Source organism: Capra hircus, chromosome 28 (assembly GCF_001704415.2).
Source record: "Capra hircus breed San Clemente chromosome 28, ASM170441v1, whole genome shotgun sequence".
NCBI classification, from domain to species: Eukaryota; Metazoa; Chordata; class Mammalia; order Artiodactyla; family Bovidae; genus Capra; species Capra hircus.
Window position 1 is genome coordinate 12,356,045 of NC_030835.1, and position 23,142 is coordinate 12,379,186.

The window sequence follows — 23,142 nt, forward strand, 5'->3', positions numbered from 1 at the left end:
GTTGTACTGTTTGGCTATCCAAGTAAAAAAACAGCTCAAGCAATCATCTTTGAGCCAAGTTCTCTTGAAGATGGTTTCCTGGGGCACAGTGGGGCTGGGAATTTGTCATACCGAGGGGAAACTGGGGAAGGGCTGATAACTCCCTGATGGGAAGCCTGGCCTGGGGTTACATGGCTGCCTGGCTCAAGTGTGCCCTTGGCAGGAGTTACCTTCCCCAAGGCCAGTGCTTGGCATTGTAGTGGGCCAGCCCTGGGGTGGATAGAGTGACAGAGAGAAGGGTTCTTTCTTCTTTAAGGCAGAAATAGGTTTGAATGCCTCTTGGAGATTTTGTTTTACAGATAGTCGAGGTGGGTGCACAGTGGCAAGAGCAGTCGCACCCTTGTGACCCTTCCATCCATATTTACCCCTCTGGTATTTCTACCCTTGGTTGTCAACAAGTAACAGGCAGTTCTCTCCACAACCAAAGCCCAAGCAGGGAATAGTCCTTCTTCCTATGTCAGGGTTGGGGAAAAACCCTACTTGGTACCCATCAGAGGGATTTCAGAGGAGGTGTTTTCAGGGTTCAGTGACCTCAGTTATTCCCACCCAGTGGAAGCTTGCTTTGTATGGGGGACATCTGTCTTTCCCTTTGCTGGTCAGACCCTCATCGGCTGCTGGCCTCTTGCCCTCCTCACTTGATCAGATGGTCCAGAGAGCCCACTGCCCTGCAGGGGACAATTCGCCCCTTTTGACATCATGGGGAGGCTCAGAGGTATCTCGATGGAGACAAATGATGAGTTAGCACATGCCTGCTTGGGGGATCCTTCTGCAGCTGACATATTGTATGACACCCGGCAGGGTTTGCATCATGCTATAAGGCACGGCAAGCCTCTCCTCTCTCCCAGCACCGGTTCAGTGCATGAGTGAGTGAAAGTCACTCAGTTGTGTCCAACTCTTTAAGACCCCATGATCTGTAGCCCTCCAGGCTCCTCTGTCTATGGAATTCTTCAGGCAATAATACGGGAATAGGTTGCCATTTCCTTCTTGAAATTCAGTGCATTCCCCTACCAATTGCTGCTTTTTGTAGGCGATTATTTCTGGTGCATATTGACTTGTTACTGGAAACGGTTTGAGAGGGATAATGAGCTGGGTAGTTTTCCTCTTCATTTTTCTTTGTTATTGTTGTCAAAATCATATGGGTAACTGGGCTCTCCACTTACACTTCATTGATCCCTGAATTTAGGGGATGGCTCTGTAATTGACAATTACCTCCACTCACTGTGGCTGAGAGAAGGACTGAACATGGGGATGCTGACCGCTGGGAGCTGTAGCAATCCAGGAGCAAGGTTCTTGCCTGAGACAGGGGCCCTTCTGCCCGGACCTGGCTTGACACAGCCAAATTGTCTGCAGGCAAGCCCCTCACTGCCCTTGCCTGGCTCTGGTTTTCTTTTGCTGTCCTACCAGCGGTCAGCCCAGATGATACTGAGCACTGGCCCTCCCAGTTCCTACATTTTCCAGGCTGGGATGGAAGCCCTTTTCTTTGGTGGCCTAGTGTGTGAAGACTCAGGCACTTCTTCATTCACAGATGACACTGTCAGCCCTGAGTAGTCTTGCCATTGTTTTCCCCAGGAGGCCTGATAGATGTGTGCTGAGTCACACACGGGCTCAGCCAGAGTCCCTTGTGACCAAGCTGTGCATTTTCAGGAAGGCTGGCAGGGCTGGTGGTGCAGCCTTGAGACTGGGACAGCCTGAGCCTAGCGATGCCCGGATGGGGAATCAACTGTGACCTTGGCAGGGTGGGTGAGGGGCTGCCCATGCTGCCCTCCACCCCAGTGCTCTTGGCTGTCCGTTTGGCTTATGCATAGCTGAATTACTCTTGTTTCAGATTATCATGGAAAATCTTGCTGTCAAGTACTTAGGACAGGATTAGGTAGAATAGGTGATAAAGGTCATCAGCATTATTTACAACCTCTTGACTTTTTATGCACCCCTGTAGGCTGTAGATGAGCTGGATGCTTACAAGAGTGGCATTAATGAATCAGGCACACCCGAGTTTGGAGCCCAGCAATGGTGCTTTGGGCTGTATCACCTTAAATATGAGCCTCCCCTGCGCATCTGTTCACCTTCTGTCAGTGGTAGAAAACAGCATGGACTCTAAGAAGTTTGCTGGTGAAAACAGAGTGAGTGAAAGCTGAGTTTTGCAGCATCCCCACACCCGTGGGATGCTTTTAGGTGGGACCCAGACAGATTTCTTATTATAGTTATGTATTTGAATACGTTGGTGAAAAAATAGAACTGGCACATCAGAACTCGTGCTTTCACAGATATTATTGCTCAGGACAATGCTAATTTTACAAAAAGCGAGACAATTTAAAGTTGAGTTCAGGAAAGATGAGCAGTGAATTTTTGTGCAGGGCAGGGAGACTGGAATTGGGAAGGTGGATGAGTTGGACAGAATTTTGGGTACTACCCAGCTCTGTTATATTCCAAATCTCATGGAGAGTACATGGTGGGAACAGAGTCTGTGTATCTTTGCTTTCTTGTCTTTTCCTGGGGCAGGGGAGATGTAGGGTGCTGGTGTGAGACACTCAGAAAAATTGCCGGGTAGCTCAGCTTTGTGTGTCATCATCCTAAATAAGGACCAGGTGGCCACTTTTCCAAATCTTTCCAGGGCAGGTGCTAATCATTATGAAATTAGAGCCTTAGAGCTCGAAGAGGTCTTGGAGACAGTCTACTCCATTTTATAGTAGACTTTAGTGATTAAAAAATTATTTTACCAAAAAAAGGACTCAGAAATATACCTACTCAAAGACAGACAAATAATTAGTGGAATGGCTGAGACAAACCTTTAAGTGTTTCCCTTGAAGACCTTTCTTTCCTCTGTGCTGCTTCTTTGTTGGAAGTGTGCTCTTAGAACAAGACCCACCTAGACTTAGCTGTGTGTGGATGAAAAATGTTGCCTGCCTGCCAGCAACAAAGAAGCAAAGGGTGCTGCAATCATCAGCTGCTACCATTGCCCCAAGGGTGAACCTGAGGGAACTCAGGATTGGAAAGAACAGGATACTGGTCCTAGATTGCTAAGTGAAAGTGAAAGTATTAGTCCTTCAGTCCTGTGTGACTCTTTGTGATCCTATGGACTGTAGCCCACCAGGCTCCTCTATCCATGGGATTTCCCAGGCAAGAATACTAGAGTAGGTTGCCATTTCCTTCTCCAGGGGATCTTCCCAAACCAGGAATTGAACTTGGTTCTCCTGCATTGCAGGCAGATTCTTTACCCACTGAACCAGCAGGGAAGCCCATAGATAGTTAAGGTGCATATCAAAGGAATGATTTCAGTGAACCCAGACTCTTGGATTTTCCCATACATAGAAATAGTGCTAAATTCAGTAACTTGAGATATCTGGTTTCCTTTAATAGCAATTTTTTGATGTTCTGACTGCTTGGTCATTGCTGCAAACGCCCCTATGTTACCTCTTTGGAGCAGTCCCCCTGAACTATCTGAGAGGTGCCTCCTGGGTTTGAGTCCCCAGAGTCCTCTGAATAAAACACAGTGCTTAACTTTTAGGTGGTGGATGTTTTTTCAGTGAACACGTGTAAGTCCAGGACCATAAGGATCTACTCTTCAGCATGGCCTATGTTTCTCCTTGTGGTGAGAGGATTGGAGATCTAACTGTTTAGACCCTATAGGAAGAAGAGGAAATGAATTTCAAAATTGTAAGTGCTGGCTTTTTGTCCCTGCAGTGTTTCAGGCTAGCTGTGTGACCTGGGGGTGCCACTGACCTCCCAGGGCCTGCATTTCCTCCTCTAGAAGATGGTCTGGCCTCTGCAGGCTTGAACGACACAGGGTGTGGGACGGCCTCCTGCCCAGCTCCCTCAGTCAGTGTTTGTGTGGATATGCCATGTTCTATTGGTCTTTTCCTCTGTTGTAGACTTTCGGATTGTTGCCGCCTTTGACTATTGTGAAGCGTGCAGCTATAAATGTTTGTGTACACATTTTTATCTGAACACCTGTTTTTAATACTTCTGGATATATGCCTAGGAATGAAATTGCTGGGTTACAGTGGTAATTCTGTCTTTAATGTATCGAGGAACTGGCAGGATTCTTGAGGGTACATTGTGGCCCCATACTCTGCTCAGGGCCATGCCCTGCTCACATGCGTTGACATATACAAACTCTGAGAGATGGGCTGAACAACGACTATGTGCCAGGCAGGGGTTTGCATCCTCACTAGTCACCCCCAGGAGGTGGGCGCTGCTCCTGTCCCCAGAAAACTGAGACTCAGAGTGTGTTAGCATCATACTCCAGCTCATACAGCTTGTGAGTAGCGGATCTGGGTTTTGAGCCCAGACGGCCTGCCTGCAGAGCCCAGTCTTGCCCTGAAACACCATTTGATACCTCAGGATGAGAGCGTGCACAGACAGGGCCACAGGCTGAGCCCGGGGTGGGGGCTCCTGAATTGTGGTGGGTGGCTATCTGTGCTGCATGAAGCCCACAGGAGGCTTCTCTCTCTGGGGGCCACTCAGCTGTACCCTTGATTTTCCCACTTTGTCTTCTCTCCACCCACCTTGCTGCCAGCCTCACCACCACCTTTCCTTTTATAATAGGGTTAGCTAAAAAGTTCCTTTGGGTTTTTCCCCTAAGATCCTACAGAAAAACCCGAATGAACTTTTGGGCCAACCTAAATGAATGAAAATGGTTTGTGATCTCTTCTAGAAATAATACCATAGAAAGCCCCTGCCCTGTGGTTTGATAGAGGTGGGGTTGGGAAGGGGAGAGAGAAAGTGCTCCTTCAGCAGATCTGAGGGGAACCCAGGGGACCACTCAGCCTGGGGGTTTTCATGGTTCCTCCAGGGCTGCCGCAGAGGTGACCCTGAGTTGGGCTTGGGCTCTGGTGTCTGAGCTCCCCCGCTCCCAGGCTGCATGGCAGTCCGCAGAGCAGTGTGCTTCATCGGGTGTTGCATTAGCAGCACTTACTGAGGATACTCCACGCTGGGCTTGTTTCAGAACCCATGATATTCCCCTTGCTGAAGCTGAAGGTGGAGGACCCTGAGGAAGGGATGGCCTGGCTGGGGAAAGGGGGGAAAGCCCTCCTGGGAAATGAAGAGGGAGCCCCAAACCAGTTTGTTGTGTGGGAGATGGCCCAGATTATGGTTTACAATGCAAATCTGGGAGCGTGCCAGGGCCTTATTAATACTGCATGAGGCAGTAAGGGGACCGCAGGCTTGAAACTGGAGCTCTGGCCTAGAATGGAACTGAACAGTGGGCCTTGTCTTAAAGGGACATGACGTGCTCCCAGAAGTATGTGCGGCATTATTTCCCTCTAATGCTGTTTACTATATTTGCACACAATGCCCCCGAAGGGTTTAAAAAGGAAATGGCAGTGTAAGCCGGGAGGTGTTTTTTTTATTGCGGCTTGGTAGCACCAGTTAATGCTCATCAACTTAATTATTGTTTTTTTTGTTACCTTGGTGAGAAGTTGGGGAGCGGGGAGGGGAGAGAGAGTGAGAGAGAGAGAGAGGAGAAAACCTATATGCCTACGTCTGTCCTCTCCCTGATGTTTTGCTGAAATCTATCTTAGCCAGTAAGCTGATTGAGAAATCTGGGACTCTTTTAGAGGTAAAACAAAAATGAATAGTACTTTGAAAGCTCAAAACCACTGATCCAGCATAGAATCATCTGTTCAAAGTGCCGGTTTTGACTCTTCTGCTCTTGTGATTGAGTTCATGGCTGTGCTCCGTTGTGTCCACGGACAAGGGCAAGTCAGAGTGCTCTTTCTTGTTGGAATATTTGGAGAAACCAAGCAATCACACAGTGCAAATGTCTGGATGCTGTTGGCTTATGAAGAAGAAAAGGAAGTGTCAGGGATTTACTTGAGAGTATAACCTCCCTCCAAATGGTGTTCTAGTGTTTTCCTAGACACTGAAGGAAGATTCAGCTCTATATAGTGTCGCTTTAGTGTTAAGTTTGCTTCAGAATGCATCTATTCTTTCAAATTAGTTAGGGCACTTTTGGCTGCAGGTAATGGGAAACACTAACTTGCATCTGCTTAACCAGTAAGGAAGTGTATCTCCCATAAGGAGAACAGAGGTGGCTGGGGTGGAGGTGGGGCTCTCCAGCGTGGCTGGCTCTGTGGCCAAGTGATGTCTGAGGTCCTGACTCCTGTGTCTTTGCTGTCTTTAGTGGCAGTTTCATCCTAGATCTGGTTCCTCTCATGGCTGCAATATGGCTGCAGGAGCTCCAGGTATCACATCTGGATATAGCAATGTTCAGGGGGTGGGGACCATCCCTTCTGGTGAGGCTTTCTAAAGAGAGGAAACCTTTCCTGGAAGCCCCTCCCTCACATTTTCTATGTGTCTCATGGACCAGAAGTAGGCCAGTTGCTTGCCCCTGAGTCAGTCAGTGGAAGTGGAATGGGGGTACCCATTGATATTGATTATGTGGGACCTAGCAGCTGGAGAGGGAATGGGCTCAGCTTGCCTAAGGCCTCAGGGACAATGTGAGGAAGCAGTAGGAACCTGATAAAACAGGGCCAGGCTAAAAAAGCAGAGGGGGTGATGTGCAGCTGTCTCTTGCATCCATCAGTAGCGAAAGACAGCTCCCATTTACCTGAATGTATGGGGCATCCTGGAATGCTAGAACTTAGAAGGGGAGTAGAGACAATCTGCCCCAATCCTTTCATTTTATAGATAAAGAAACTGAGCCCCAAGAGTTGGGGCAACTTGCCCAAAGTCACCCAATCCACTGTGAGAGCCAGGCTCCGACCGGGTGGGCACTGCGGGCGGGTGGGGTCTTCTGGCTGATGTTACTCAGTTTGTGGAAGAGCACCAGAACCCAGGGTGGGAGAGGAGTTGGCAGGCCTTCTGGAAACTATCTGTGGGGCCTGGCATTTTCATTCAGTGAATGTATCGATCCACCATTGAGCCTGTACCTCTGCATTCTCTGGGTGTTATGAGGAAAAGTATAGTGTCCACCAGAGAAGAAGTTGAACTCATCAAGGTGTAGTCAAAGCTGATGTGTGATCTCTTCTGGAGACAGTTCTTATTTTTCATATTCTTTTTTAAAAATATTTCTATTTATTTGCTTATTTGGGTGTGCAGGGTCTTAGTTGAGACATACAGGATCTTTAATTGTGGCATGTGAACTCTCAGCTGCAGCATGTGGAACCTAGTTCCCTAACCAGGGATCAAACCTGGGGCCCCTGCATTGGGAGTGTGGAGTCTTAGCCACTGGGCCATGAGGAAAGTCCCCCTGTTCTTACTTCTTGATTCTAAGGACTTGCAGCTGATTCTGGAACACAGTAAAGTGAAAGTTGCTCAGTCGTGTCTGACTCTTTGCAGCCCCATGGGCTATACGGTCCATGGCATTCTCCAGGCCTCCTGAATGCTGGAGTGGGTAGCCTTTCCCTTCTCCAGGGGATCGCCCCAACCCAAGGATTGAACCCACATCTCCCACATTGCAGGTGGATTCTTTTATGATCATCCCAACCCAAGGATTGAACCCAGGTCTCCCACATTGCAGGTGGATCCTTTTACCAGCTGAGCCTCAAGGGACGCCCAAGAATACTGGAGTGGGTAGCCTATCCCTTCTCCAGCGGATCTTCCTGACCCAGGAATCGAACTGGGGTCTCCTACATTGCAAGTGGATTCTTTAACAACTGAGCTATCGGGAAATACAATAAGCACTCCATAAATGAGTGTCCAGTTGCATCAATTGAAGCTACACAAGGGCTAGAAAATGCAGATTTTCTTATTTTAACCTGCACAAGATGGTGATAAAATTAAGTCATGATAGTGATTCTTTGGACAAGATGGTCCAAAGGAAAATATTAAACCACCTGCCTGCCTGAGAATGAACCCGCATGGCCTCATTTGGGGAATGTGGCCTTGATGGTTAGGTACAAACCTGGCATCAGGCTTTGATGTGGGTACAGCTCATCGGTGCTGAGAAAGCCTGGAGCTCATATCCCTGAAAGTCATCCATGATTGCCCTTGACCCCAGTGTCTAGAGGAAGTGTGTCCTAATCTTGCCTCCTGTATAACCCCCAAGGCACTCCTCAAACCCTTCCTTCTCTCATTGTCAAGGAGGTTCTAGCTGTCTATTGTGGTCTGATGCCAATTGCAGAAAATGTGGGTGGGGAGTAGCTGGCAGACAGCTAGCTCAGGCCCTGGGTGCCACCCTAAACAAAGCAGAAAAGCAACCCACAGCTGCCTCAGTGTGCTTGGCTCTTTCGTTTTCTCCCCTAGAACCGAGTTACCAGGGCTCTAAATCGTTCAGCACTCAGAACATCACCACCCTCCTGCCCCGCTCACCGTGTCAAGGTTTCTAAAATCAGGCTCTGGTTTCTGTGCCATCTTGAGAGTGTCAGAAACTCCAAAATACTTGAAGGTTCCCAGAGGAGAAAGAAGTAGCCCTCTTATTATTCTGATAGAGTGTCTTTTGGACCTTCTTGACTTTCCCAGCATTTGGATTCTTGAGCCCAGTTGGTCTGCGAAGGGAGAGCGAGTTCCATCAGCGCTTCTCCTCTTGTTGTGCGATGGAAAGTTCTCTGCATCTGTTTTATTACTCAAGCATTCCACATTCCCTTCTGGCATCTCACGTGGTGCTGCTGCTCACCTTTGTGCAGTGGGGACCTATCTTACTTTAGAGGTGGTAACAGCTGAGCTCTCTACACAGTGAATTTTTATAAAACAAATCCAATTCTCATGTTGACTTCAGTTGGATAGTGAAGGTTAATTTCACTGGGGGGAAATGTGGTTTAATCATTTTTTTTTTTTTAACTGTGAGTTGAACTGTAACATGATGCTTGAAAAGTAACCATAAATAACATAAAGTCCAGACATCTAAGCAAATGGACCACACCCATGTAATCAGGAAACAGAACATCTTCAGAATTTCTTGAAATCAACACTTGAGATACAAAGCATGAGTGTGTTCTCTCTGGAACATTTCTGCATTCTAGAATCTACCCTCTGATACTGTCATGTCAAGCTTGCTCATCATCAGACTGGGGGAATTTTTCTCCCATGCAGGGGTTACCTGGTTTGCATTTCCTGTGTCCCAGCTACTGTCTTTGTCTTTTTGTATGCATATTCATATACCCCCCTTTTAAGGAAAACTCAGCATATGAAAAGCCATATTTACAAATGAGATCAACTGCAGGCAATCTTACATAATACCAGTGTTGCTTTCCTTTTTTACTGTTCAAATGGGTGGACTCCTCTCTTGGATTTATAAAATGACTTACCTTAGGAACCTATAACTATTTATTAAGTACTTACTATGCTCCAGGCATTTTGACAAGATACTGTGTGTTTATCTGAGATGTGAGTGCAGTGGAGACATGATCCAAGGTCAAGTAAGACATGGCTTTACTTCTCAAGGATGTGCCAGTCCAGAGGGAGACAAAATGTGCTTGCCCTTGAACTTGCCACCTAAGTGAGATATCAGAGAAGAGTTGTGAGATGGGAGGGGGAAAAACTGCTCCCGTCTGAGGCTGGTGAGGGAGGTTCAGGAGAGCTTGTAAAGGGGGGGCATGTTACTCGGCCACTTGTGAAACCGTTAGGTGGAGTTTCGGGGTGGGGGCCTCCATGCTTAATGTGTCAGCACAGAAAGAATTCCGTGAGAGGCAAAGTGACGGATAAAAAGGGATTTATTAGAATAGAACACTTGTGAGGCTTACAAGCAGGCTGGTGAGAGGGTGCTGTGCCTCGAGAACTTAGTGGGCTGCCGTTTTATAATCACAGGAGAAGTGGGGAGAGGGGGAAGACCACTTTCTCATTCTTGAGTAGATGGCATGTTTCCATCATCAGCTCCTCCTGTAGGTTGGGCAGATGAGTTTTTGTTCCTATATGATCAAGCCAGGACTGTAAAAAATATTTCAAGTCTCTGTACAATAAGCACTTCCATAAATTGTTATTTTTTTATATGCGCAGAGACTATGTTCTGCTGCTGCTGCTGCTAAGTCGCTTCAGTTGAGTCTGACTCCTCGTGACCCCATGGACTGCAGCCTACCAGGCTCCTCCCTCCATGGGATTCTCCATGCAAGAGTACTGGAGTGGGGGGCCATTGCCTTCTCCGGACTATGTTCTAGGGATCATTAACTTACTGAGTGCACTGGGCAGGATGTGGGCCTCTTGCTACCATTCTTTATTGTTTTGGGGCATGTCGCGTGTTTCTGTGGCATGGTTTTGTGGTTAAGCAAACATGCTTTCCTCAGTAATCATTAATTTACAGGGATTTCCCATATTTTTTCTACTGACAATCCTTTGGTGGAATTAACTATTTAATCCCTTATGTTGTCCTTTTTACTCTGTCCCCATCATTTGGAGACGTGACTCTGATGGAACTCATGCTTACATTTTGATGTGAACAACACGGAAAGGAGTCTTACTATGTTTTGAGGGTAAGTTCTGCTATTTAATCTGTGAAGCTGAGTCAAAAGGAAGATGGAGGTTTGTTACAGGAAATTAGGGCTGTCTGCCTTAGCAGTTCTGTAAGTTCAAAATGTGATACAGTGGGTTTACCTAAATAATTGGTTGTCCTGAGAACCATTCTCATGCAGTTGGCGGCTTGGCAGAGTTTGAACCTTTGGAGATTGCCCTCCAAGGGTAGAGGCCAGAGGCAGACCCTAAACTGGGCTCCTCAAATTCTGCTGCCTCCAAATCCTGCTCTCCTGCAGGCTTCCTCAAGCCCTGCTCCTGGGCAGCAGCAGCTGTAAGGTGTGGGTGAGGGGCTGTTGCTAAGAAAACTATTTCAGCACCGTCTGACGTGTGTGTCTAAATTAGCATCTTTAAATACAATTCCCAGCAGTTACTTAGTTTTGAAACTACTGGGGATTTGCGGGGAGGTGAGGGGTGTTGAGGGGGAGGAGAGGCAATCTGAAAAGGCGAACATGTTGGGGGTATTTTTTTTAACAAGTTAAAGGAAAGAACGTCAGCCGGGGCAAGTGCAAGTGTCCGTTGTGGTTGTGGAACCTTTCTGTAGGATCAAAAAAACCCCCTACTTTGCTCCAAGAAACCAGAGGCAGCCCCGAGGAGCCAGTTGGAAGTGGCTTATGGGAACATATGGGAAGCCCTGAGTCCTCTTAGGGTCCCCAGAAGTCAGTGTATTGAGTTAGGATCTGGGATGGGCATATCTGGCTGATAACCACCCTTAAGGCAAGAGGGTTCAGGTGTTCGGGAATCTGGATGTGGTACTGGAGTGGATGAGTATCATCACTCCCAGTGGGCTGAACAGAGAATGGGAATCTAATAATAAAAATGATGATGCTTAAAATAGATACCGACAATGCTCACATTTACTGGGTGCCTCCTGTGTGTCATTGACTAAAGCTAAGAACTGTGGTGTTGGAGAAGACTCTTGAGAGTCCCTTGGACTGCAAGGAGATCCAACCAGTCCATTCTGAAGGAGATCAGCCCTGGGATTTCTTTGGAAGGAATGATGCTAAAGCTGAAGCTCCAGTACTTTGGATACCTCGTGCGAAGAGTTGACTCATTGGAAAAGACTCTGATGCTGGAAGGGATTAGGGGCAGGAGAAGGGGACGACCCAGGATGAGATGGCTGGATGGCATCACAGACTCGATGGACGTGAGTCTGAGTGAACTCCGGGAGATGGTGATGGGCAGGGAGGCCTGGCGTGCTGCGATTCATGGGGTCACAAAGAGTTAGACACGACTGAGCGACTAAACTGAACTGACTGAAGAACTTATCTTTTAATTTGCCTTACCCTTATAACTGCTCTCAGAATTGATTCTCTCATACCTTTGGTTTCAAAATGGGAACTGAGGCAGGGAGAGGTTAAGTAACCTGCCCCAAGTCAGCCTAGCAGTAAGTGGCTGAACTGGGGTTGAGACCTGGCTTCCCAGCACTAGGGTTCCTGCCTCTAACCTTGAACTTTGCTGTCACCAGGAATGAGGCTCCAGGATGGAAACTGAGGAAACCAGCTGAGAGCAAGGATGTGGAAGGGGAAAGCAGGGGATAGGGCTCAGAGATTTACTGAGTCGAGGATGGTGTCTCCTGTGACTTTTTAAGGGTTGCTTTTGGATGAGAGTGTCAAAAAAGTGTCAGTCTATCCTGGGCATTATCAGCCTCTAGAATCCTGTCCACAAAGAACATGCCAATAAAGAAAACTTGGAAGGTAAATTTAAAAATCTAATAAAGTGTTTTAATAGGGAGGAGAGAAGAGGGTGGGAACCATACTCTTGGTATATAACTTTTATATTGTTTTGCTTCTATATGTAAATATAATACCTATTAAAAACATCAAATTAAATAAAAATGCAGTGAAACAGAAAACAAAACCAAACCAAACCATGTCATGCTGTGACATACCTCACGGCCTTTGCATGTGCTGTTCTCTATGGCTAGAATTATTGTTCTGCCTGCTTTTTGTATGCTGCTTCCTTCTCATTGTCATGTCTTAGCTTAAAACCACTGGGATGGAGAAGCCTTCCTACCATCCAGCAATGCTCAGTCAATGAATATGTATTGTGTGTCATGCACACTATTCTAGGGACATGGCATGTAGTAGCGAACAGACACAAGTCAGTGTCCTTGAGGAGCTTCATCTATTGAGAAACAGAAAATATGTAATAAATACAAGATATAACAAATGTTGCAGCATGCTTTTGTTACTCACTTCAGCACCCCCTTTGGCTCTTTCAAAGCCCCTATCATGATCTGTAATTATTTTCTTTGTTTACTTGGTCCTTGTTGACTAACCTGCCTTGGTGAGCTCAGCAGCTGCGGCTCCGAGGCTGTAAAGCACAGGCTTGATAGCTGTGGCGCACGGGCTTTATTGCTCCACGGCATGTGAGATCTTCCCGGATCAGGGATCGAACCCCTGCTTCTTACATTAGCACGCGGATTCTTCACCACTGAGCCACCAGGGACGCCCAGCCTATCTCTTTAAAATGGAGATGCTGCTGCCTGTTGCTCTTAGTCAAGGATAGGAGGGAGGGTGTGGGAACAAACTTGTGGTGAGCTGGCTCCCAGGAGCAGAGGAGTGTATGGTGTGGGATGCCCAGTGGCCTCCTCTGGGACAGTGGAGGACATATCATCTTAATCTCCATCCCTGGATGGCATGGGGACCAAAGAGATCACATCATTGTGCTTGAGATGGTATTACACTCATATTAATTCATAATATCTTATGATAGGAGCTAATATTTAGGGAGTTCTGCTCTGTACTAGACGCCACGCCAAGCCCTCTATGTGCATCCTTTCGCTGAGTCCTCACTGACTCTGTGTGATGTGGGAACCTGCCAGATGAAGGGACTTGCCCAAGGTCACATAGCTGGTAGAGCTGGGAACCCCACCCAAGCCAGCTCCAGACCTCACACTATCCAGCCCCTTGAACAAGTCCCTTTTCTTAGTGTCACTAAGAAGAAGACACTTACATTGTCAGAAGACCCCAAGCTTGAACTATAGGGGAAAAATAATTCTCATTCTATGTTTCACCAAGGAAGGTTGTAGCTGTTGAGATATTAGCAGAATTACTTGGCTTTGTAAGCACTCATGGTATTTATTGTTCTTGCTTTTACTAATAAAAGCCACAATACCTCAGTAACTCAGTCTTTGGGTCAGAGAGGCAGCAGGCGGGGTGACCTTGGTTGGGATGTTAATACTCTCTCTTTTTTTTAATTGGAGTATAATTGCTTTACAATGTTATGTTAGTTTCAGTTGTACGATAAAGTGAACCAGCCATACATATATCTTGGACCTTCCCTGCTTCACAGCCCATTCTTCTAGGCCATCGCAGAACACTCAGCCTTAATACTTTTTTGCATTCTCCTCCCTGTTATCTAGGCTAAAGAAATGAGAACCAGTGCCCACAAATAATCATAAAACAAAAACAATTTATTATCTGTTCCCTGGGGTGTTGACTGACAAATAAGGACTAAGCCTTTTATGAGGCTGACCTTCTAGTATGACTAGCATCTCTGGTGAGCTTTAGCAAGTGCAGGGTGGGAGTTAATCCTTGCTTTGCAAGTTGGGGGTGGAGAAGCAGTTTTTGCTCTGGCCTTTCTTCTCCGGTACAGATGGTGTGTGGATCTCCTCTGCAGCCAAGGTGGAGCTGGTGCTGTTTTTCCTTTCCCTAAAGCATCTTGGGTGATGGAGCAAGTTGTCTTAATCCCCCCTGAGCATTTTGCTGGCTGTGCGGCTGCATGGAAAATCTCAGTGGGCTGGTCCAGGCCAGGCCCCGGCCAGCGAGTCTTCGAGCTCTGCGGGGCTGACGTGGCGTGCAGCTTGAAGGGAATGGAAAGGTCACAAAGGCCCAGGACGAGGGAGCGGACAGAGCCAGTGGCACTGTCCGGTAACGTTATATGGAAGATGAAATTGTAGCGTGGAGTCGTGAGATGCCGGGCGGGGGAAAGAGACCTCAGCATTTTCCATGATTAACTTTCTAATAGTAACTGTGTGTACGGCCGGTGCTTAGCAACCAGCAGATGATCTCCGCGGAGAGTGCATTAATACAAGTGCACGTGGCTTCCCACCGTGGTTGGGTTTTCCCCATTTTGCTTCTATTACTGTCTTGGGGAGCCACGGCGGAGTTCAGACCCCCCAACCTGCTGACCCTGATGGCAACGTGGGGAGGCAGCCGAACCTGTCTCCTCTCCTAATGGATCCGCTCCCTCCACCTGGAAGCCCCAAGCCTTAGGTGGCCACGGAGCTCCCTCTCAGCAATCAGGCAGGAAGAAATGGGTGCTGAGTGAGGTTATGCGGAAGTGAACGCATAACCTGGGTTCTGGAAAGCAGCCTCTTGCATTTTTCCTCCTGTCTGCAGCCCCCTCCACGTAGGCATCGTGTCTTGGCCTGCTGGAAGGGACCCGTGAGCCCCAGTCCAGCCAAAAACCCGGCAGGTCGCCGCCCTTCTGAGCCTGGCTGTTTCCAGAGTCTGCAAAGTTTATTAGCTGTGCATTGGTAGTAACGTGCCCATACCCTGCCCGAGTGCCTCTGTTGCTTCCTGGAAGCTCCAGGGATCCAGATCTCTGTGTGGTGCAAAATCACTAGGAGCCTGGGCTCCTTCTGGTGGGTGCTGGTGACCCCACACCCACAGAGCCGGAAGACACCCGTGCTTAGCATTAGCCTGTGTTTCGGAGGGGCTGACTTGATTGCCCGGTTGCTGCTGTGTAATTGCCTTCCGATTGTTTAATAAAGGAGGCCTGGGTTCTGGTTATATTAGCTCCTTCCGATACAGATATAGATCTGGAGCAGGAAAGGGAGGGAGGGATTCTTTCTGAGGACCCAGGGCAGAACCCTTTTCATCCCCACTGTGTCTCTCCAGCTGAAGTTTGCACCAGCAGGAGGAAGCACCGACATCTCCAGCCACCAACACACCTTCCCTGCATTCACACTTGTGTGCACACCCACACATGCTTGCCTACTTCTCTTCCCCCTCATCTTTTTTTTTTTTTTTTACCTGCATCCCCAGGTCCCCGACCAACCACCACCCGCCCCCCTGCCACTACTCCACTCCCTTGTGCCCGAACATTTCCACTTCCCAAACTTGCACACTTGCTCACACATTGCAGTTCCCCAAACATGCCTCCTTGGAGGACCCTGTCCTCCTCAGTCCACCTCTGCACACTCAGATCCTCACCCTACACCCCATCCCCTCACATGGGCGCCCCACTGTATCCTCTTGCACTCACACAGAAGGGGTTCCTGACCTGCTTTGTGGCATCTGAGTCACAGAAATGTGATGAGACCTGAGAGATGGAAAGTTCTGCAGGTGTCCTGCTCACTGATAGCGGAAGAGGAGGAAGAAGAGGCAAGAGTTCTGGCCGCTTCTCAGGGTCTCTGAGGCCTTGGCTTTGTGCACTGCTTTTTGAGAGGATCTTGCATTCGTTTAGACATTTACTGTGCCCCTCTGTGTGGCAGGCACTGTCCTAGGCGCTGGGGACACTGCAGAGAACAAAGCAGACACAGGCCCTCCGCTCGGGGATTTGCTTTCTAGGGGGGAGCCAGACCATACACAGGATCTTTAAGTAAACAGGATAAGTCAGGTGGTGATGGTGCAAATGGACAAGTAAAGGAGGGAAAGGGGAAAAGTTCTGATGAGGAAGTGCTGATTTATGCAAGGCAGTGAGAAAAGCGCTATGGCAGGTTGAATTTTGAGCAGATAGATGCTAAGGATGAGTGCTGGGGGAAGGAGGGATTGTGAAGGGGACTGGGGAGGGCTGGAACTCAGAAAACCTTTGCTCCTTGATGCTTTGCATGCTTCATTTCTATACGGGGCTGCTTCTGTGTTCTGAGCTCTCCATGATGACCGGATGGAAAGACCCTGGAGCAGCTCCCGGCTAGTGAAGTGGCCAGTGGGATGCAGGAATAGTGTGCATGCCCAAGAGAGATGTTCTCCAGGCTGGTGGACCCAGGGCTGGCGGCAGGGCACTGAAGAGGGGGCTGCTCTTTGGAGGAGCTGATAGTTGACAGAATCTTCAGGAAGGAGAGGGGCTAGCCTTGAATGAGAGGAAAGAAGAGGGAAGACATTGCAGGCAGAGGGGTGACCCACAAAGATTTGGGAAATGCCACCCGCACAGTGTCTGGTGGAGGCTTCCTAGCAGTTGGGGGCTCCAGGAGTGCTGTTTACTCTTGCCTTCCTGCTCTGTTTGTGCTGGGCAAACAAGGGAACAAGACAGGTGTAAAATCCTTCACCAGGCAAGCAAGCTGACGCTGTTGTGGGACAAGCCCTGGGGCTCCCTGTTCCCCTCCCCAGTGCCCAACTGGGAGTGCCTGACCCACGCTGCTCCCCATCCCTACCGGTCATTGTCCTGGTTCCCTCCTCAACGTGGTGGGAGCTAGAGTTCCTGTCTCATCGGTCTGATCTCACCTTCTGGCCGCTGCTGCTGTTCGAGAGGCAGGTCGGGAAGGGTTTCCTGGGGAGAAGCAGAGGAAGATGCAGACCTGTGGATGGACCCCCCTCTCCCTCTCAGCGAGGACAGGATGGTGGTCTGCAAGGGTTACCGTTTTATGGGTTATTTCTCTTTTTGCATTAATTACCTAGGTTTACAAACAGTTTTTCAGATAAAAACCCAGGTCAGTCTAGCTTTCCTTGAGTAAAGATGGAAGATGGACACTCGGGGGCCTGTGTTCTTGTGGCGATGATTGGGGGAGAGCAGCCGGGGCTCCTCCCGCCCAGAGCCCCCTTCTTGCCTCAGCAGCTTGGTTCCCAGGGGCACATGGGCAAGCTTGCACCCTTTTTTTGCATCAAGGAAACACACACAGGATTGTACTTCTGCAAGTTCTCAGGGACTGAGCCCTCAGACTCTTCCGGGTCATTTTCATTTCTCAACTAGAAGTCAGTAGGAGGGAGCCCCTCCCAGTTGTTTTGACCTGGATGTGATTATATATCAGGAATAATGGGAAGAAGCAGGAGTGGGCAGGGCTCTAGACTGCACTGTTGAAAGACATAAGCCAAATCTCCCAATGTCTGTAAAAATGGTGTCTAGATGTGGGTCAAGAGGTGAAGGTCAGAGGTCCTTCTCAAAGCTGGAGCAGAGAGAGAGTTCACAGGTGCAGAGGGTGGGGACAGCCAGGGCCGCCCTGCCTCCTCTCTTACGCCCTCTAGCTGTCCTCTCCTGCAGTCCATTCACCAAGCCAGTTTCCCAGTGAATCTCTCTAGGAAGGAATAAGACCGGATTGATATGGTCAGGGTCTAACCCGATGGTCACCCCCTCCCCCGAGCATTTGGCTTCTTGGATTCGCATGTCATTTCCAGTAAGTGGGAAGCCTAGGAGTGGGTCGGGAGGTGGCACTGCATTGGGAACTGGCCTCTTGAGTCTGTACTGCCGTGAACAGTCATGTTCTGCCCCCTGGTCCTTGCTCTGAGGAGGGGAGAGAGCTCGCAGTGCCTGGGCAAGCTGCTGTGGCATGACCACTTGTGGATGGGGCGTCAGGTGACCACCTGGGGAGAGTGCCAGAGGGGCAGCCAGGGCCCAGAGTGATCGGCTTCCTCCTTGCCAGTGCTTTCCAAGGTCTAGTGTTGGCCTGTGGTTTTGGGTGAGGCCTGGCCTAACTCTGAGGGCGGGCCAGTGTGTCTTTGGGTACAGAAGTCTCATCAGGTGGCACTGCCAGGCCCTCCACACTTTGAATGCAAGGGCGGTGGGAGGGAACCACACGCTGCCTGCCGCTGATATTAGCAGGGAGGCTCCAGGCACGGGTGCCAGGTGGGCAAATTGATTTTTCAGCCTGCAGAACTTCTAAAGATAGGCTCGGCTGGTGCTCTGCTGGCACCGGGAGTGATGGGCCATCTGTGAATCACAGACCCACCCGCTGTGGGAGCGCAGGCCCCAGGCAGGCAGCAGTGAGACAGGCCCAGATGCAGGAAGGAGGGCTAATGCGATGAGGGTGAGTCAGCCTGGCTGCCAGGCCAGGGTCCCCTCCCGGGCGGCCCCAAGGAGGGGCTCTGCTGCCTGGCTCCGGGAGGACTGTGGCTATCTGTAATTTATGTGGTTCCTATGACTGGGTGGAGCAGATAAAGCCTGACTAGAATAAATGAATAATCGTCAGTGTGATCTGTGCTTCTCTGGCTCACAAGCCTCATATGTTTAAGAAAATGGGTTGCTTGGTTTATTTGTTAAATCACCATTTAAAGTCCCTCCGCATTCCCGCTTTGAATCGTCCATCCTCCCTTTCCTTTTCCATGCCATTTTTCTTTGAATTACTTGGTCGGTGCTTGTGACACTCACATTTATGTAGCACTTTACAATTTACAAAGCACTTTCAGGCACCAGCTATTTTCTGAGTGCCTTCCGGGCTCTGGACAAGTGCTGGGGAGGCAGCCCTGAACAGACAAGGGTGCTGACTCTCAGGAGGTGGGGCTAAGCCACTGCTCAGAACATCTAGGGAGACAACAGCATGAAGTGATACCATTTTCTTTAGGATGAGTAAGAAAGGCCTCTCTGAGAAGGAGACAGGACCCAACCAGCTGGAAATTTGAGGGAAAAGCCTTTCAGGTAGGGGGATCAGGGAGTGCAAAGGCCCTAAGGTAGGAACAAGCTGGCTTGTTTCAGAAACCGCTAAGAAGCCACTCCAAATGGAATTTAAAGCATGAGAGAGGGGAGAGAGAAGGAGGCTGGCAGTGGCTGTTTTCTTGTAGGGCTTTGCAGGCAATGGTGCAGAGTCTGGCTTTCCTGCTCAGTGTGATGGGGCATTATTGGAAGAGTTTAAGTAGCTATGCATGTGATCTGATGAACGTTTTTAAAAGCTTCCTGTTGCGGTAGTGAGGCCAGGACACAAGGGCAGGAGGAGAAGCGGAGAGCCTATTAGGAGGTTCCTGCACTTATCTTGCTAAGCTAATGGCATGACCATGGATTGGACTCCAAGGCTCATTTTAGATAACTCATCTCCATCCTTCCAGCAGCCCTAGTAGGGAGAGAAAGGAAAACACGGAGGTTCAAAGAGTACCCATGACTTGTCCCCTGGCCACTAAGCAGCCACTAAAAGTTGCCACCAGAACCCACCCTTTCCTCTTCCCAGCTGTGGTGTCTCAGGAGACCTCCTACCTCTGTCTTGCATAGTGTGATACTGAGTCCTGAGCAGGAGTGGGGAACGTCCCTGTGGCCACTGTAGTATTATTACTGTCATAACAAAAACCACTAACTGGGGTGGCTGTTAGTTTGGAAACCAGCCACTGTACATGGAGGGTAAGGAGAGATGGAAGAAAGAGAGAGCACCCCATTTTGATAGGTGGCAGATTATATAAGCAAGGGAACTTACTAACCAGGCTTGCCTTGGGTACATCTCTGCACCCACCCACTGGAATCTTAAAGTATCTATGGAGGCCTTAACTGGGTTCAGGCACATACACCATCCAGATGGTCTCAGCAACACCTTGCTCTCTCAAGGCTGTGTCCTTGGAGCAGCTCTCACTATGGGAATGGCAGCAGAATGTTCATTCTAAGGACAGAGGAGGAAATGAGGAGCTTCTGGTTGCCCGGGTCCAGCTCACGGGTCAACCAGCAGTTGTGTCCTCTCCGTGACCTCTTCCAACAGTGGCTCACACAACCCAAGCTGATGTTTCCACGTTCTGGAGGCTTGAAGTCTGCTATCAGGGTGTCAGCAGTGTGGGTTCTGCCTGCAGCCTCTCTCCTTGGCTTGCAGGTGGCTGCCTTCTCCTGTGACCTCACATGGAGTTCCCTCTGTGCAGGTCTGTGTCCTCATCTCCTCTTCCGAGGCCACCAGTCATAGTGAGTCAGGGCCCACTGTAATGATCTCATTTTAACTTGATTACCTCTTTAAAGGCCCTGTCTTGGTATATAGTCATGTTCTCAGGTCCTGGGGCTGAGGACTTCAGTGTGCTGATTTTGGAAGGACACAATTCAATCCTGAACAGCCTCTGTCCTTAGAGAGCCAGCTTTGTGGGCAGCATGAGGTTTACACGAGATGCTGCTCTCCCTTGACACACTCAGTTTATCTCTAGATAATGATTAGCCGGCACTAAGATATTTGCAAGTGTTCACGTACAGGTGTCCAGTCCAGTACCACAAGCCTGGGAGGGGAGATGGGGCCCCCAGAGGCAGCAAGTGCCCTGTGATCGTGCAACGTGGAGGCTGGGAGTGAGAGTGAAAAATGGCATCTCTCAGCCACCAGACAGCACACGGGTGATGAGCTGTTCGCCAGGTCAGGTGTTTAAAGAACAAAGTTACCAGAAAGAATATCTAGTATTTATTGAGCACCTACTAAGTGCCAGGTATGCTCCCAGTCACCCTGCATACCTTATTTTGACTTCACAGAAGTTTCTCTGAGCTCTGTGTCATCATTGTTATCATCCCCATTTTACAGATGAAGAAGCTGCACCTTGGAAAGTTTTACTAACTTGTCTGTGCTCCTTCGGCCAGGCAGTGGTGGGAGTGGGGGTCTGTGCACATGCTGTTTTCTGATCCCAAAGTCTGTTGGTTAAACATCTATGAAATGCTTCCTTTAAGAACATGTCCCTGAAGAGAATGGATGGTTCAAGTTTTGAAGAAGATTTGATTAATTTGCAGAGAGTAGACAGATTTCATCTACATCTGCTGTTTAACTTGTATATGAGGCTTTGTTTTTTAACCTGTCAGTGTTTCTCAAAATGAGGTCCCTGGAGTTGCAGATCAGCCTCAGTTGAGAATGTATTAGAAATGCAGATTCTCAGACCTGACCCTGGGTCTGCTGAGTCAGAATCTGAGGCTGGAGTCTATCAAGCCCTCTGTGTTTCAACAAATCCTCCCAGTGAGTCTCCTGCTTTGTCAGTTTGGAGACCACCGATCCACATCGATCCCAATAGACTAGCTGGAGTTTGCTTTTGGAAATCCAAGGCTGGATGTTTCAGGTGGGAGGAAGACCAGAGCATCATCTCCCAAAGTTAGTTCCATGTGATGTTAGTGGATGTTAGGCCAGGTGTCTGTGATCACTATGTTTGAGAACCGTGGGTTTCCTTATTGCAGACCTTTAACTTTTGCTTGGGCTTCCCAGGCAGCTCAGTGGTAAAGAATCCGTACGCCAGTGCAGGAGATGCAGGTTTGATCCCTGGGTTGGGAAGATCCTCTGGAGAAGGAAATGGCAACCCACTCTAGTATTCTTGCCTGGGAAATCCCATGGACAGAGGAGCCTGGTGGGCTATGGTCCATGGGGTCACAAAAGAGTCAGACATGACTTAGTGACTAAACAACCGCAAAACTGTTGATTGCTCTTTTGCTGTTTTTGGAGATACTAATGTTTATGTTTCCCACACTTATTTGACTGTGGAATCCTTTTTGTGCAAGCCAATCCCAGGACTGATGTTTGTTAAACATTGCACTCCCTGGAGGCTTCTGGGGGAGCTATAAGTGTTTGAATTGAAATCTTCACACTGATGAGTTTCCATCAGTCAATTAAGCAGTGTTTACTCGTAGGTATGCGGTGTTCCTTCCTGTGGTAGAAGCTACGAATGATTCCAGAAATGAAGGGGGATTTTTTTTTTTTTTTTTTTAATCAAACACCTCCTCTATGGCAGGCAGAGTGCAGGGCCCTACAGCCTTAAGGCACTGACCTCATCCGTCTTGGTTACCTAATGAGGAAATTGAAGCACAGAGGGGTGGAATTGCTTGTCTGACAGCTGGTAGGTAGTGGAGTTGGGATTTCACTCCAAGACTATGTGGACCCCAAATTGTATCCCTTTCTTCATCTGTATGACCTCATGACGCTTGCAGGGGGTTAAAGGCAGGAGCCACTCTCAGAGCAAAAAACCAGAACCTCAAGTGCTGGCTGTGAGTTGATGCTGTGAAGAAGGAGGCTGGAGGAGGCTTTGAGCCCTGCAGCATTGATAATAGATGGGGTGGGCAGCATTTGATGAGCCATTCTTCAGCACAGTTTTAAAAAAACAGCATTAATTACTTTTCTGTCTTAAATATAACACATGCTCCTGGAAGAAAACTCTGAAAATACAAAAAACTATAAAAATGCATTCCTAATTAAGATGCCTTTTCTTTAAAAAAAAAAAAAAAAAAAAAAACTGAAAAACAGTGAGTTGAGGATGTAGAGAAATTGGAAACTCTGTGCATTGCTGGTGGGAATGGAAAGGGGTACAGCTGCTGTTGCAGTTGCTTAAAAAATGAAACATAAAGTTACCATATGACCCCACAATTCCACTATTAGGTGTATACCCCAAAGAAATGCAGACAAAGGCGGAAACAGATAACTTGTATGCCTATGTTCACAGCAGCTTTATTCAGCATAGCCGAAAAGTGGAGGTGTTTGTTGACAGAAGGACGGATTAACAAAATGTGCTGTATACACTGGGGTATTAGCTTTAAAAGAAAAAGGTTTGGACACATGCTGTAACCATGGGTGAACCTTGAAGATATGATGCCAGTTACAATAAGCCCGTTACGAAAGCACTAACATTTATATGATTCTACTTATATGAAATATCTAGAGTTTTCACATTCATAGAGGTAAAAGGTAGAAAGGTGGTTGACTGGAGTGAGGATGGAGTGGGGAAGGATTAATAGAGTTGTTTAATGGGTCCAGCTTGTCAGTCGGGGAAGATGAAAGAGTTCTTGAGATGATTAGTGGTGGTGTTTGCACAACAGTGTGGATATACTTAATGCCATAGGACTGTCCCCTTAAAGATCTTTAAAATGGTAAATTTTATGGTATTTGTATTTGATCACAATTTTTAAAGCATGAAGATGAAAGGAATTATT

General features: G+C 48.3%; 1 protein-coding gene across 30 annotated transcripts in view; it reads left to right on the plus strand.

The window, feature by feature from the left end:
- Positions 1-23,142, plus strand: part of KCNMA1 (potassium calcium-activated channel subfamily M alpha 1) — a 768,728-nt gene that overhangs the window by 96,595 nt on the left and 648,991 nt on the right. The gene's annotated exons all lie outside the window — the stretch shown is intronic.